This window comes from Coregonus lavaretus (assembly GCF_964263955.1).
Source record: "Coregonus lavaretus genome assembly, chromosome: 40".
Classification (NCBI taxonomy): domain Eukaryota; kingdom Metazoa; phylum Chordata; class Actinopteri; order Salmoniformes; family Salmonidae; genus Coregonus; species Coregonus lavaretus.
This window is the reverse complement of record NC_140027.1, coordinates 3,908,702-3,923,328: the sequence shown is the minus strand read 5'-3', so window position 1 is coordinate 3,923,328 and position 14,627 is coordinate 3,908,702. Positions and strand designations below refer to the sequence as shown.

Below are 14,627 nucleotides of genomic sequence, written 5' to 3'. Positions count from 1 at the left end.
GACGAACGTCCTCACGCAGGCTACACCGATAGTGGTCGATGAGGGCCCTCTCATTCCACCCCGCATCCGCCGCTAGAGTCCGGAAATCCAGGGCGAACTCCTGTGCGCTCCTCTTCCCCTGTCGGAGGTGGAACAGACGCTCCCCCGCCGCTTTACCCTCAGGAGGGTGATCGAAAACAGCCCTGAAGCGGCGGGAGAACTCCGCGTAGCTGATGGTGGCGACGTCTATTCCCCTCAATTCGGCGTTGGCCCACTCCAACGCCTTGCCGGAGAGACAGGAGATGAGGGCGGAAACGCTCTCGTATCCTGAGGGCGCCGGGTGTATGGTGGCCAGGTAGAGTTCCACCTGAAGGAGGAACCCCTGACACCCGGCTGCGGTGCCATCATACGCCCTCGGGAGCGAGAGCCGAATCCCACTGGATTCCAGAGCTGGTCTGGTGGGGCTGGCCGATGGTGGTGGTAATGTAGGAGGAGGTGTGGGCACGCCTCCCCTTTCCCATCGGCGCAGGGTGTTCATCACCTCCTGCATGGCGGAGCCGAGTTGCTGGATCCTGGCGTCCTGGCAGCTGACCCGATCCTCCAGCGACTCGGTCGCCGCCGCTGCTCCTGCTGACTCCATAGTATGGTGTGTTGTTCTGTCACAAGCGGATGTGGATGCGGTGTTGGAGTCAGGCGCAGGACACAGAAGCTTAGTCGAAACGACTTTAATTGTCACAAAGACAATAACAAAAATAACGGGCCTCAAACACAGGAGGCGAGCGATTACGCAAACAGTGCGTAAAAACACTAACAACTAGAGCACAATAAAGATACACCAGCGGACAGGCGGACAACAACACACAACTGCAAACAAAACCAAAGGAAACTTATAGGTGACATAATCAATACATAAGACGAAACAGGTGCACCAACAAGACAAAACCAAACAAACATAGAGAACATCAAGCGGTAGCAGCTAGTACTCCGGGGACGACGAACGCCGAAGCCTGCCCGAACAAGGAGGAGGAGCAGTCTCGGCGGAATTCGTGACAAGGGCCTACATGTATCAACTTTCAAAGTGAATGCTTTTGTTTACACGTTTTGTGCCAATTCATTTAACATTGGCAAACTTTTAGAAATGACAAGTTCACTTTCTCATCCATAGCCTAAAAATGCATCTCATGTGCAAGTGCGCTGTTTAGCTCACATCTGCAGGCTGGGGGACATTTAGGATGTATTTTACTGCGGATCGCTAAAATAATGATTATGATCACACTTCCTCAAGTCAAATATTACGGCAACCCTATAGCAAAGATGATTTGGTATGGTTTAGAAACTTGGAAGCCAAGCTTGAGTTATCAGTGTAGCCTGTTATCACCTGGACATGTTGAAATATCTTCATGCCTAGACTAAAAACCTCCAATCTTCCGTGATAATGGTCAATTTATTTAGAGAGAAGAAATTAATTATAGGGGGTAGTTTGGAACAAACTAATCCCGTCCCAATCCTCCTCTGGAATAATGGACATTCTGGGGTAATAATTACATAACCAACGTTCTCTAGTAATACTAGTCCCGTGCAAATACAGCTTTATTCCTTTTAGCTCCTAGTAGAGCAAAGAGCCTATGAACTAAAGATAAATTAGGCCTATGACTCAAAATGCCCTGCGTGGGCTGGGGGCCGAAACTTGCATCACATCAGTTCAGTTACTGTTAAAGGAAACGTTCAATTTTTCAACTTCATAATCTCCAGCACTACCCCAACATCAACATATGTGAAAATTGCACATTTCTATGTTTTGTAGTAAAAAAAACAGGAAGATAAGTGTTTCCAATGACATCATCAACCAATTAGTTGGAAACACTTATCTTCCTCTATCTTTTTTACCACAAAACATTGAAAACGCACCATTATCACATATGTTGATGTTGGGGTGGTGCAGCAGCTGATGAATATGAAGTTTAACAATTTTGAAATGTCCCTTTAAGGTTAGGCTATAGGTTGCATGACAAGTCTGGGGCTAACTGAATCCAGGACTTGCAGAGACAAGTCAACACCACAGCAGGAGTGGATCCTGAGGTTGAGTGACACATTAGTTAAAGCTAGAATCCTTGATTGAAACAATAACAAAGTGGTTAATTGTTTTGGTAGAAAGCTGAGGGATTGGCCTGGAGAAATGTAACCACTCAAATTCATAGACAGAGCTATGGATGCAAGGACTGACCATCCATGGTTATACAGTGTTTGTTTACCTATACATTGTTTACAAACATTGGAGTAAAACAAGCTTATATGTTTTGGGTTCTGATGGGGTACGAAAGTTGAACTAAGCTCATGAGGCATTTAAAAGTTATATTCTTCAAGAATCATTGGGGATACATATCATTAATATATAAATCCAAAAATGGATGTAGCAAATAAGAATTCTAGCTTTAATAATAGTAGTTGGCTTTGTTCAGCCAGAAATAAACAAAGGCTGAATCTGAAATAGCACCCTTGTGGTGCAATGTAGGGGCCAGGCCACAGGGTGCTATTTCAGATGCATGCAAAGTCTAACCATTTCTGGAACATGTAAGAGGGCGTGGAAGAGATTGGTTTATTTTCATGCCAAAAACCAATCCTTGTTAATAGGATGAGGCCACTGGTTCTCTGCTTCAATTTCCTACAAGATACTTATTCAATACAGCATCAAGCCACTGGCTTTTAAACGACAAGGCATGACTGTGTGTGACTGTGTGACTGTGTGTGTGTGTGTGTGACTGTGTGACTGTGTGTGTGTGTGTGTGTGACTGTGTGTGACTGTGTGTGTGTGTGTGTGTGTGTGTGTGTGTGTGTGACTGTGTGTGACTGTGTGTGTACCAGCTGAGACTCATCCTGTCCATAGATAGAGCAGTAGAGAGATGGGCATATGTATGATGGCAGGTAAAACCAAATTACACCCATAATCGCATGGGAAGTGAAGATTATGGTTGATGAAATAGGCAAGTGTATGAGAACGAGGAGTCGAGAACAGATCAACATGTTTCAGGGGGTTAAATGTGGTTTGGGTTGGGAGTGGGGAGGATTTCTCTACTAATCAAAAATGGATGGGAGGGTGTATGAAGTGATGGTTGGATTGGTACGGGGCGGGATGTTATCAAATCATTACGTTGGATGGATTAGGGTTAGGGAAGGTTACGGCTGGATGGACACACTCCATGTTATTTCCAATGAGAGATTTTACCCACAACTGACGACCCTTTAGAACTATGTGGTAAAGTAATAAAATGCTTCAAAACATTACATCATGGTATTTGTATCGAGACTGAATGAGGTGGACACACTAACCTCCTCCTCTCTCTTCTGCCTCTGTCGGGTCGCTGCGCCCCACAGCACCCTGGGTAGTGGTGTGTGTGTGCACAAGACCTCTTAAAATGGGACTGTAACTAGAATGACCCTCTCCACTTCCTTTTTGCCTTTTCTGCGTGATCACAGCTGGACTACTGGGCTCAGGTCCATGTGTTGTTTTAAAGACTCCTCAATAACAGCTGGATCACAAGTAGATAAGACTAGTCCTTGTGTGGAGGGCATATTTAAGTGTGTGTGGCATGTGTACAGTAAGTGCATATGGTCTGAATCCTGGGATTACCACACTAAGCTTTGCCAGGGTGGCCCGGCGACGGAAGAGTTGAGGTACCCTGGCAGAGTAGGCCTATACTGAACAAAGGGCACACACACACTAGTACCCAGGGTGCTGTGGGGCACAGTGACCCGAGAGGGAGAAAGAGATAGGAAGTTTGTTTCCAGCAGAGTGGCTGGCTGCAACGTGGTGCTGCTGAACCATGACTAACAGCCAACTGTGAAGAACTACTGCCTGTCTGCCTGGGGGCCCCAACTGTGCCAGAGAATAGCAGAGCTCTCTCACAGGGGGGATGCAAGTGTGTGTGTGTGTGTGTGTGTGTGTGTGCGTGTGTCAGAGCGTGAGAGTGAAACAGCAGGGCCAGAAGGCATGAGCCCTGTGCAGGAGACACAGCTCTTCAAAATGAACGGCACAGCACAGTGACAGCAACATTACAGTCCAAAAAGCAATCAATCTATATTATTGCTTAGGTATCCCACGGCAACACATGTTCTTATATGGTCCCCATCTAAGGAATATCTTCACGTTATAGTAATGAATAACAAAGGCAAAGGACATGATCTTGGGCTGGGGGCCGATACTTTACATTGCATCACATCACTAACCGTTAAGGTTAGGCTATAGGTTGCATGACAAGTTCAGCAGGTCTGTGGCTAACTGAATCCAGGACTTGCAGAGACAAGTCAACACCACAGCAGGAATGGATCCGGAGGTCGAGTGACACATTGGTTAATAATAGTAGTTGGATTTGTTCAGCCAGAAACAAAACAAAGGCTGTGTCTGTAATAGCACCCTAGCAGTGCACCATAGGGAATCGGCCACAGGGTGCCATTTCAGACGCATCCAGAGTGAATCAATTTGTGGAACATGTAAGAGGACGTGGAAGAGATTGGTTCAACGTTTGGTCTATTTTAGGGTCTGAGACCAATGCTTGTTAATAGGATGAGGACACTGGTTCTCTGATTCAATTTCCTGTATAATCCTTATTAAATAAATACAGAATCAAGGTTTAGTCCTGGGTCATGGCCACTGGATTTTAACCAAGGCATGTATGTGTGACGGTTTGTGTGTTTTTGTGTGTGTGTGTTTGTGTATTTTTGTGATTGTGTATGTGTACCAGCTGAGACTCATCCTGTCCATAGATAGAGCAGTAGAGAGATGGGCATATGTATGACGGCAGGCAAAACCAAATTACACCCATAATCGCATGGGAAGTGAAGATTATGGTTGATGAAATAGGCAAGTGTATGAGAACGAGGAGTCGAGAAAAGATCCCCATGTTTCAGGGGGTTAAATGTGGTTTGGGTTGGGAGTGGGGAGGATTTCTCTACTAATCAAAAATGGATGGGAGGGTGTATGAAGTGATGGTTGGATTGGTACGGGGCGGGATGTTATCAAATCATTACGTTGGATGGATTAGGGTTAGGGAAGGTTACGGCTGGATGGACACACTTCCATGGTATTTCCAATGAGAGATTTTACCCACAACTGACGACCCTTTAGAACTATGTGGTAAAGTAATAAAATGCTTCAAAACATTACATCATGACTCATTACATAAGAAACGTATCCTTTTTGGTCCTCCCATTGCATTCTATCCTTGACTCCCATCTCTGTAGCTTCACATCCTGGCTTAACCACTAACTGCTCCATTGACTCTGAATGGAAAGACATCCCAAAGGGGCTTCTAAACGGCTGTAAATGAGCCCGGTAGCGGTGTGTGTGTGTGTGTGTGTGTGTGTGTGTGTGTGTGTGTGTCAGACACCACAGAGTAGACTAGGCATAAAACTATGAGCTCATCCTCCCCAAACAGCCATTGCCATGGCAGCACAGCTCCAGGTAATACACTTGATATACCTGTCTCCTGTCCTCTGCACCTCCAGACTGCCGCCCAACTGACTCAAGCCACGCCCATTTCAGAGGCAGGTGGATATTCAAGTGTGTGTGTGATACTGTGGGACTCTATTCTTCAGGATACAGAGAATACTGATACTCTTACAGGAAATGAATCCAATTACTTTTGTATCTTTCTACAATGTTTACCTTCGTGTATTATTTTTCCATTCCACCACAGAACAAACACTGGGCCCTTTTACACTGAGTGAACCAGCCTCTCTCTCTAAATGTTATCTGTGTAACCTGATCTGTAGTAGATTCAAATAAGAGGATTGTTTAAAGAAAGAGGCCTTATTCGCTAGAGTCATTTACACCCTCATCGCCAAAGAGTAGACCCACCCAGTAGACAGAGGACTGAGAGTGAGTGACACACCCACACACTCAAAATCATATTTACAGTCCTGCCTGAACAACCCAAACACAATTTCAATGTTTATTTCCCTTCAGTAAATAATAAACCTCCCACCATGCAATGTACACAATCCTTAGCAGTTATGAAAAAGCCCTTCTGGGATATGGGTGTCTGATTTGATCCTTACTCTGCTGAAGTAGTGTAACTAACATCCAGCACCTTTGAAGATACAATCAGACACACAGTCACACTATCTGCCCCTGAAGTGAACAAATAGGCTAACAGTCGGAAAACCAACACTGAACATGTCTAACGGCACAGTGACACAAACTGCTGTAAAAGTGCAGAAATGGATAGTTTGGGATGTTCTACTTGTGGATACCCCTTTTATGTCTCTGTGTCCAGTATGAAGAAAGTTAGAGGTAGTTTCACGGGCCAATGCTAACTAGCGTTACCGCAATGACTAGCAGTCTATGGGAACAGCTTAGCGCAATGACCGGAGGTCTACAGGAATAGCTAGCATGCTAGCTGTTACCATAGACTTCTAGTCATTGTGCTAACGCTACTTAGCAATTGCTCTAACGCTAGTTAGCAACTTCCTTCAAACTGCCCGCAGAGACATGAAAATGGTATCCACAAGTTCATCTGACTCTGGGGAAGTGGATAAAGGGCTTCATTGCCAACATCCTGAACTATCCCTTTAACTACCTAACTCCATGATTCTACAGATAAGAAGCAAATTAAAAATTTAAAAACGTCTCTTATCTAATTATCCCCAGTGGATGATAAGATCCTGAGGGCCATCCCTCCATAGTCAGCGTGGAAAAACAAGGGAGTCGGCTTCTCTCTCTCTCTCTCTCTCTAGTAGTGGTTAGAGGTCACGTTCTGTCAGAGGCTCCATTGCCTGTGAGTGGGGACACACACACACACACACACAGGCAGGGCCAGGCAAAGACAGGCAGGGCTCCCGGGGCAGAGGCAAAGTCTGGCCACAGTGTAGGGGATAAGAGAAAGAGGAAAGGAGAGAGGAAAGGAGAGAGGAAAGGAGAGGTGATGTCATGGCAGGGTGTGAACTGTGGATGAGGTGGGGACTGGGGAGGGAGGGGCTGGAACAGAGGGGCGGGGTCATGAGGTCATGAGAACGGCAGGATGTTTGCACAGGGGATGGCAGGGACAGACATTGAACAAAATACGCAGGGGCACGTGTATGAACATTGGACACACATGCACACACACAAAACTAGGGCTTCCCTATGCAAACCAGCTGGCCCAAATAGGCAAACACATCTACACAAACTCACAGCACACACACATCTACTCAAACACACACTCACACGTGAAAGCATGTCAACACAAAAGTGATTCCTCCACCCCAACACCGACTTGTGTGTCATTGACAAACACACAAACTCCCACACAAAACAAACACACAGCCATGATGCCACACCATGGGGCCTTGCTTTAGCCTATTAGTGAGGGTGTGGCCACCCAGGATAGGATGGGGAAACACAGTGCATTGTTGAATGTGATCTGGGGCTGCAGTCGGGACAATAAGGGCCATTGTGCTGCTATGGCCAGAACCTCATCATCAGCATAATCCCCTTTACAGCCCCCCCCCACCACCATCACACTCACACAGTCACACTGTGCTACTGGGAGTGGGACACAGACAGCCAGCATGGACTACGCATGGAGACACTGTCTGACAGTGGCCAGTAAGAAAACAGTGCATGGACTGTCGACCAGTAAGAGCCGAGATCAAAGATAGTGACTGCCAATAGGGACATCAAATGGGGGAAGTCAGTGACAGCCGGTAAGGACACTGTCCTGAGCGTGTGACTGTCTCAGTTAACAAGAAAAGTTCTGCTGATAAGAGTCAATAAGGAAATACCATTCTCCTATAAATCTTGAGAGCACAAGGCCTATTCCTTTGAAATAAAATAAAAAAGAATCAAAGAAGTAGCCTAAGCAACTCAATTGTGAACAGCATGGCTCTCATCGTCACTGGTAGCATGTAGTTTAATGCATTAGCTAGTGTGTGTCTGCCTACATGGCCACGGCTTGTTGAGAAAGCCTGAGATATGTGCATAACTGTCTCATTACGTCATGCAGCTATTTAGGTGAACGATCCGTTTGCATTACCCTGAGTGTCTGTCTCTAGTGGGTGTGTGAACATGCAAAACTGAAAAAAAGGCTATATTAATGTCTGTTCAGCGATATTCAATCCAACATTCTCCTATGTAAAATTTCTGCTATCACAAAATAACATCCCACTAGTTACAATAAAGTTACATCCCTGTGTGCCCCCCCCCCCAATACTTGTTGCCATCTATTACAGTGAAGTTAGAAACATCCCTGTCCCCCGCTCCATTCTGGTTCCTACCTGACCTTTAGGAGGAAGTGTGACGCAGTTTGGGTTCAGATTCCTACTCGGCTTGCTTTGTATCAGTCTTCCTGTGTGTGTGGGGAACAAAAGGCGTGCTGTGAGGAAGCTAAAGCTCCCCACCACTGAAGACCATGGAGTCTGATTATGACAGACTTTATCAACTGCCAGGCCAGCAGAGGCCTTCAGTTCAGACCATGAGAGTCGAGACACCAGACCAGTGTATGTGTTGGCTGAGGGGATAATGGCTCCCTGTCTGTGCCCCCAAACCAGAGTTCCCACTACGTCACTGTGGCCCCACTGTGGCTTGAGTCAGTCCCCCAAGCGTGCCTTCTCTTTTCCTCTCTCAGCTGTGCCCTCCTCCATTGTGTGTGAACCTGCTGAGGGTTTGGAGAGGGCAAAACAACCCCCTGAAAAGCTGAAATGTCAACATGTTCACGAGAGAGAGGTGGCTCCCTCCTGCCTGGTACTGCTTTCTAGTATTATCTTGTACTGTAGCTATCCAAATAGTTGGCTACTGTGCCAAGTCTGGAATCGTAAGCCAGTTAGGCCTATTTGGGAGCAGAAGTTTTAAGTTCCACCAAACGAGAGAAGTTGGAATGGGTGTGAAAACGTGAATGAATAAATCAGCCCTGATAAGAGATAGTTTGATAAAAGATGAAATGTTAAATAGTACAGCAAACCCATGTGGCAAGCAGTGTGACTTGAAGACATCATCTAGTTAGTAGGGTGAAGTAACTTACTAACCCAGTACAGGGCTTTAACAACAGTCAGATGAGAAGCAGCATTTAAACAGGATGCATTATTCAACACACTTCTTGCCTTATATACTACGAACTAATATTGAGGTTTTGCTCGTTTTGTCTCCTGAGTGGCGCAGTGGTCTAAGGCGCCGCATCGCAGTGCTAACTGTGCCACTAGAGATCCTGGTTCGAATCCAGGCTCTGTCGTAGCCGGCCGCGACCGGGAGACCCATGGGGCGGCGCACAATTGGCCCAGCGTTGTCCAGGGTAGGGGAGGGAATGGCCGGCAGGGATGTAGCTCAGTTGATAGAGCATGGCGTTTGCAACGCCAGGGTTGTGGGTTCGATTCCCACGGGGGGCCAGTATAAAAAATATATATATATATATGTATTCACTAACTGTAAGTCGCTCTGGATAAGAGCGTCTGCTAAATGACTAAAATGTAAATGTAAAATGTAGGTAGAGTATCTCATGATAAGCGTTAGACCACACTATTTACCAAGAGAGTTTTCATCTATATTTTTCGTAGCTGTCTATCTACCACCACAAACCGATGCTGGCGCTAAGACCGCACTCAACGAGCTGTATAAGGCCATAAGCAAACAAGAAAATGCTCATCCAGAGGCGGCGCTCCTAGAGGCCGGGGACTTTAATGCAGGGAAACTTAAATCAGTTTTACCTAATTTCTACCAGCATGTTAAATGTGCAACCAGAGGAAAAAAAACTCTAGACCACCTTTACTCTACACACAGAGACACGTACAAAGCTCTCCCTCGCCCTCCATTTGGCAAATCTGACCATAATTCTATCCTCCTGATTCCTGATTACAAGCAAAAACTAAAGCAGATAGTACCAGTGACTCGCTCAATACAGAAGTGGTCAGATAACGCAGATGCTAAGCTACATGACTGTTTTGCTAGCACAGACTGGAATATGTTCCGGGATTCTTCCGATGGCATTGAGGGGTACACCACATCAGTCACTGGCTCAATAAGTGCACCGATGACGTCGTCCCCACAGTGACCGTATGTACATACCCCAACCAGAAGCCATGGATTACAGGCAACATCCGCACTGAGCTAAAGGGTAGAGCTGCCGCTTTCAAGGAGCGGGACTCTCACCCGGACACTTATAAGAAATCCCACTATGCCCTCAGACGAACCATCAAACAGGCAAAGCATCAATACAGGATTAAGATTGAATCGTACTACATCGGCTCCGACACTCGTCGGATGTGGCAGGGCTTGCAAACTATTACGGACTACAAAGGGAAGCACAGCCGCGAGCTGCCCAGTGACACGAGCCTACCAGACGAGTTAAATTACTTCTATGCTCGCTTCGAGGCAAGCAACACTGAAGCATGCATGAGAGCATCAGCTGTTCCGGACGACTGTGTGATCACACTCTCCGTAGCCGATGTGAGTAAGACCTTTAAACAGGTCAACATTCACAAGGCAGCAGGGCCAGACGGATTACCAGGACGTGTACTCCGAGCATGCGCTGACCATCTGGCAAGTGTCTTCACTGACATTTTCAAGCTGTCCCTGACTGAGTCTGTAATACCAACATGTTTCAAGCAGACCACCAAAGTCCCTGTGCCCAAGAACACTAAGGTAACCTGCCTAAATGACTACCGACCCGTAGCACTCACGTCTGTAGCCATGAAGTGCTTTGAAAGGCTGGTCATGGCTCACATCAACACCATTATCCCAGAAATCCTAGACCCACTTAATTTGCATACCGCCCCAACAGATCCACAGATTATGCAATCTCTATTGCACTCCACACTGCCCTTTCCCACCTGGACAAAAGGAACACCTACGTGAGAATGCTATTCATTGACTACAGCTCAGCGTTCAACACCATAGTGCCCTCAAAGCTAATCACTAAACTAAGGACCCTGGGACTAAACACCTCCCTCTGCAACTGGATCCTGGACTTCCTGACGGGCCGCCCCCAGGTGGTAAGGGTAGGTAACAACACATCTGCCACGCTGATCGTCAACACGGGGGCCCTTCATGGGTGCGTGCTCAGACCCCTCCTGTACTCCCTGTTCACCCATGACTGCATGGCCAAGCACGACTCCAACACCATCATTAAGTTTGCCAACGACACAACAGTGGTAGGCCTGTTCACCGACAACGATGAGACAGCCTATAGGGAGGAGGTCAGAGACCTGACCATGTGGTGCCAGGATAACAACCTCTCCCTCAACGTGACCAAGACAAAGGAGATGATTGTGGACTACAGGAAAAGGAGGACCGAGCACGCCCCCATTCTCATCGACAGGGCTGTAGTGGAACAGGTTGAGTGCTTCAAGTTCCTTGGTGTCCACATCACCAACAAACTATCATGTTCCAAACACACCAAGACAGTCGTGAAGCCTATTCCCCCTGAGGAGACTTCCTGCCATCCAGGACCTCTATACCAGGTGGTGTCAGAGGAAGGCCCTAAAAATTGCCAAAGACTCCAGCCACCCTTGTCATGGACTGTTCTCTCTGCTACCGCACGGCGAGTGGTACCGGAGCGCCAAGACTAGGTCCAAAAGGCTTCTTAACAGCTTCTACCCCCAAGCCATAAGACTCCTGAATAGCTAATCAAATGGCTACCTGGAGTCTGCATTGTCCCCCCCCCCCCCCTTTTTACGCTGCTGCTACTCTCTGTTTATTATCTATGCATAGTCACTTTACCTCTACCCACATGTACATATTACCTCAATTACCTCGACTAACCTGTGCCCCCACACATTGACTCTGTACCGGTACCCCCTTATATAGCCTCACTACTGTTATTTTACTGCTGCATTTAATTATTTGTTATTTTTCGATTTTTCTTATTTTTTTCTTTTTTACTTATCTATTTTTTACTTAACACTTATTTTTCTTAAAACTGCATTGTTGGTTAAGGGCTTGTAAGTAAGCATTTCACTGTAAGGTCTACACCTGTTGTATTCGGCGCATGTGACAAATACAATTTGATTTGATCAGAGTTGGGTTCATGACTTGCTGACACACACAAGGGAAATGCTGAGGTAAAAAGGGGTCTGACTGCTGACTTGTCACTAGACTAGAGCAGAGGCAAGAGGAACTTCTGTAGCCTACAACTGTACCCACTGTTAGGATATTTTCAGAGTGTCTTTGTGAGTGGTGGTGGCACCTGTGCTGAGCTGTTCATAACCTCCACTGTAAAGAACATCAATATTGATGTTCAAATACATTGGCCATTACACCTACTATGATCTTAAATGTAAAATACTATATAAGGATACAGTCAAGTAGGCTAATTGACAAAATTACCCCAGCTCAATGTCTGTCGCTTCAGTGGTGTGAATTTCTAAAAGCCCAGTAGCCCACTTTTGTCTCCTTTTCATATTTCATATTCTCCTTGTAATATTCTTCAAAGTCCTTGTTATAGTCGAAACGCATTAATCAAGCTGTCAGAAATGAGCAATAATGGCTGTCACCACAAACGTTTTTTTTTCCTCTTGAAAAGGGTCCATTCCAAAAAGGTTGGGAGCCTTGTGACTGCTATTGGTTCTTCTCAGACTCAAGATGGTTCTGAGAACTGGTGAGGTCCACTGGGATGTGTGTGTGTGTGTGTGTGTTTATGCTGTTATTACACTGTAACAGCAATTTTACATTTTAGTCATTTAGCAGACGGTCTTATCCAGAGCGACTTAGTGAGTGCATACATTTTTCATACTGGCCCCCCGTGGGAAACGAACCCACAACCCTTGCGATGGAAGCGCCATGCTCTACCAAATGAGCTACAGGGGACACTTACTTGCATCGAGTCATTCGCCATCGTTTTTCTAGCAGGCTTTGTGTGGTCGTGTTCCAGTGATGAAGCCGTTCTAGACCAAACCAACTAGACTGGACACATGCGATTGTCCGGCGAGTCCTCACAATGGTCTTCTCCACGAATCTAGGCAGCTAGATTGTCAATTCATCCAATTTTCGCGCAAATATGTGCTCTGTCCAAAAACTCACCACTATATTCTCTGAGATAAATTAACTTTTAAAAACAATTCTCAGTCAATGGTCAAAGATAATCCCATTGTTGTGTCGCCTCAACGCACCACTGCCCAAAGAAGCTGGTGATCCCAAAATGTTTGTCTAGTTTCAACAAAAGGTTCGTTCAACAAATACAAAATGTTCCCGGGTGTGTCTTTAAAATATCAGCAGGGTAAAAGCCTAAAAGAAAACTGTTTGATTCAGTTCATTGTTATTTTCTTTGGAGGCTAGCTATCAACAGCTAGAGAACAAGGGGAACAAACGGCACGACTCCCTCCCTATCCGCATAACAGACTCCGAAGAGGGATAGAGATCCATTGCTAACATACAACGCTACAGAGGCAAAAAAACTGTAACATCCGTGAAACATGAACAAGCGTCAGTCTCCCAGTATCACATGCCACAAAATCCTTCTTTCAATCCGCTTTCAGCCATTTTGCGTTACAAACGGGACTACCTTATATTACCGAATGACCGAAGAGTGTCACCGGTAAAAGCGTTGTTGTTTGCTCTTCGTTTGGTTTTGGAGGGCAGAGGAATATCGCCTTGTCTGTCCGCGCATTGCCGATGATGGCTTGAGCGGGAGGCTACACTTTTTTTTTCTGGTGGAGCTGCGCGCGGTTGCGCTGGCGCAATGTGTATGGTAGGTAGCAGGAGCGCGCCCAATGTATCATGTGACCATGTCCAGACCATGGATTTGTCATTTCCATCTTCTCCTAATGAACAAACTGTTGCTTATCTCTTTCCCCTATCCCAGATTTGCAATTTCGCCACACACAAAACAACTGCTATTGTTATTACTCTGCTTACAAGTAATAATGTGCCCATACAATCACAACCACAAGATTGTAAATGGAGTACAGTTACAGTAGAATAAAAAGTATATGACTGTACAGCATTTAATATCAGAAATCTACAAGTTAAACTCATTATCTAATATTGAAAGCAAGCCCAAATATATAGTGGATACATACTAGCCTACATTAAGCAAATGCCACTTTTCTAAAGTCTACAAGCCATTAGATCAATACATAACAATAGTACCAAAGACTAACTGAGGTACAGTGTTGTGCAGAAGAGGTGTCTGAGTGTAAGAGAGAGAGAGAGAGAGAGAGAGAGAGAGAGAGAGAGAGAGAGAGAGAGAGAGAGAGAGAGAGAGAGAGAGAGAGAGAGAGAGAGAGAGAGAGAGAGAGAGAGAGAGAGAGAGAGAGAGACTATGCACTCTATTGGGCAGCAGGTAGCCTAGTGGTTAAGAGCGTTGGGCCAATGACCTAAAGGTTGCTGGTTCGATTTCCCGAGCCGGCAAGGTGGGAAAATATGCCGTTCTGCCCTTGAGCAAGGCAGTTAACCCCCAACAACAACTGCTCCCTGGGCGCCATGGACGTCGATTAAGGCAGAGGGGTTAGGTTAAATGCGGAAGATGCATTTCGGTTGAATGCATTCAGCTGTGCAACTGACTAGGTATCCCCTTTCCCTATTGACCTCCTTATCCCTACATAAGCAGAAATTCAAACTATAGCTGAATAAAACGAAAACAAATCGCAGGGCATGCAAATGGGAGATTTGCTTACCGAGAATTTGATACTGCCAGAGGTAGACTGAGACGGAAGAGCAAAGGAGCACCTGGTCATAGGTGATGTTA

At 45.9% G+C, this 14,627-nt stretch overlaps 1 pseudogene across 1 annotated transcript in view; it reads right to left on the bottom strand.

Moving 5' to 3' along the window:
• The window catches only part of LOC311113258 (serine/threonine-protein kinase N1-like), a 61,883-nt pseudogene extending 48,773 nt beyond the window's left edge, over positions 1 to 13,110 (bottom strand). Inside the window, exon 1 of the transcript XR_014615940.1 lies at positions 12,756 to 13,110. The product of XR_014615940.1 is annotated as a serine/threonine-protein kinase N1-like (transcript). The remainder of the gene's footprint in view (positions 1 to 12,755) is intronic.
• Positions 13,111 to 14,627: the final 1,517 nt, after the last annotated feature.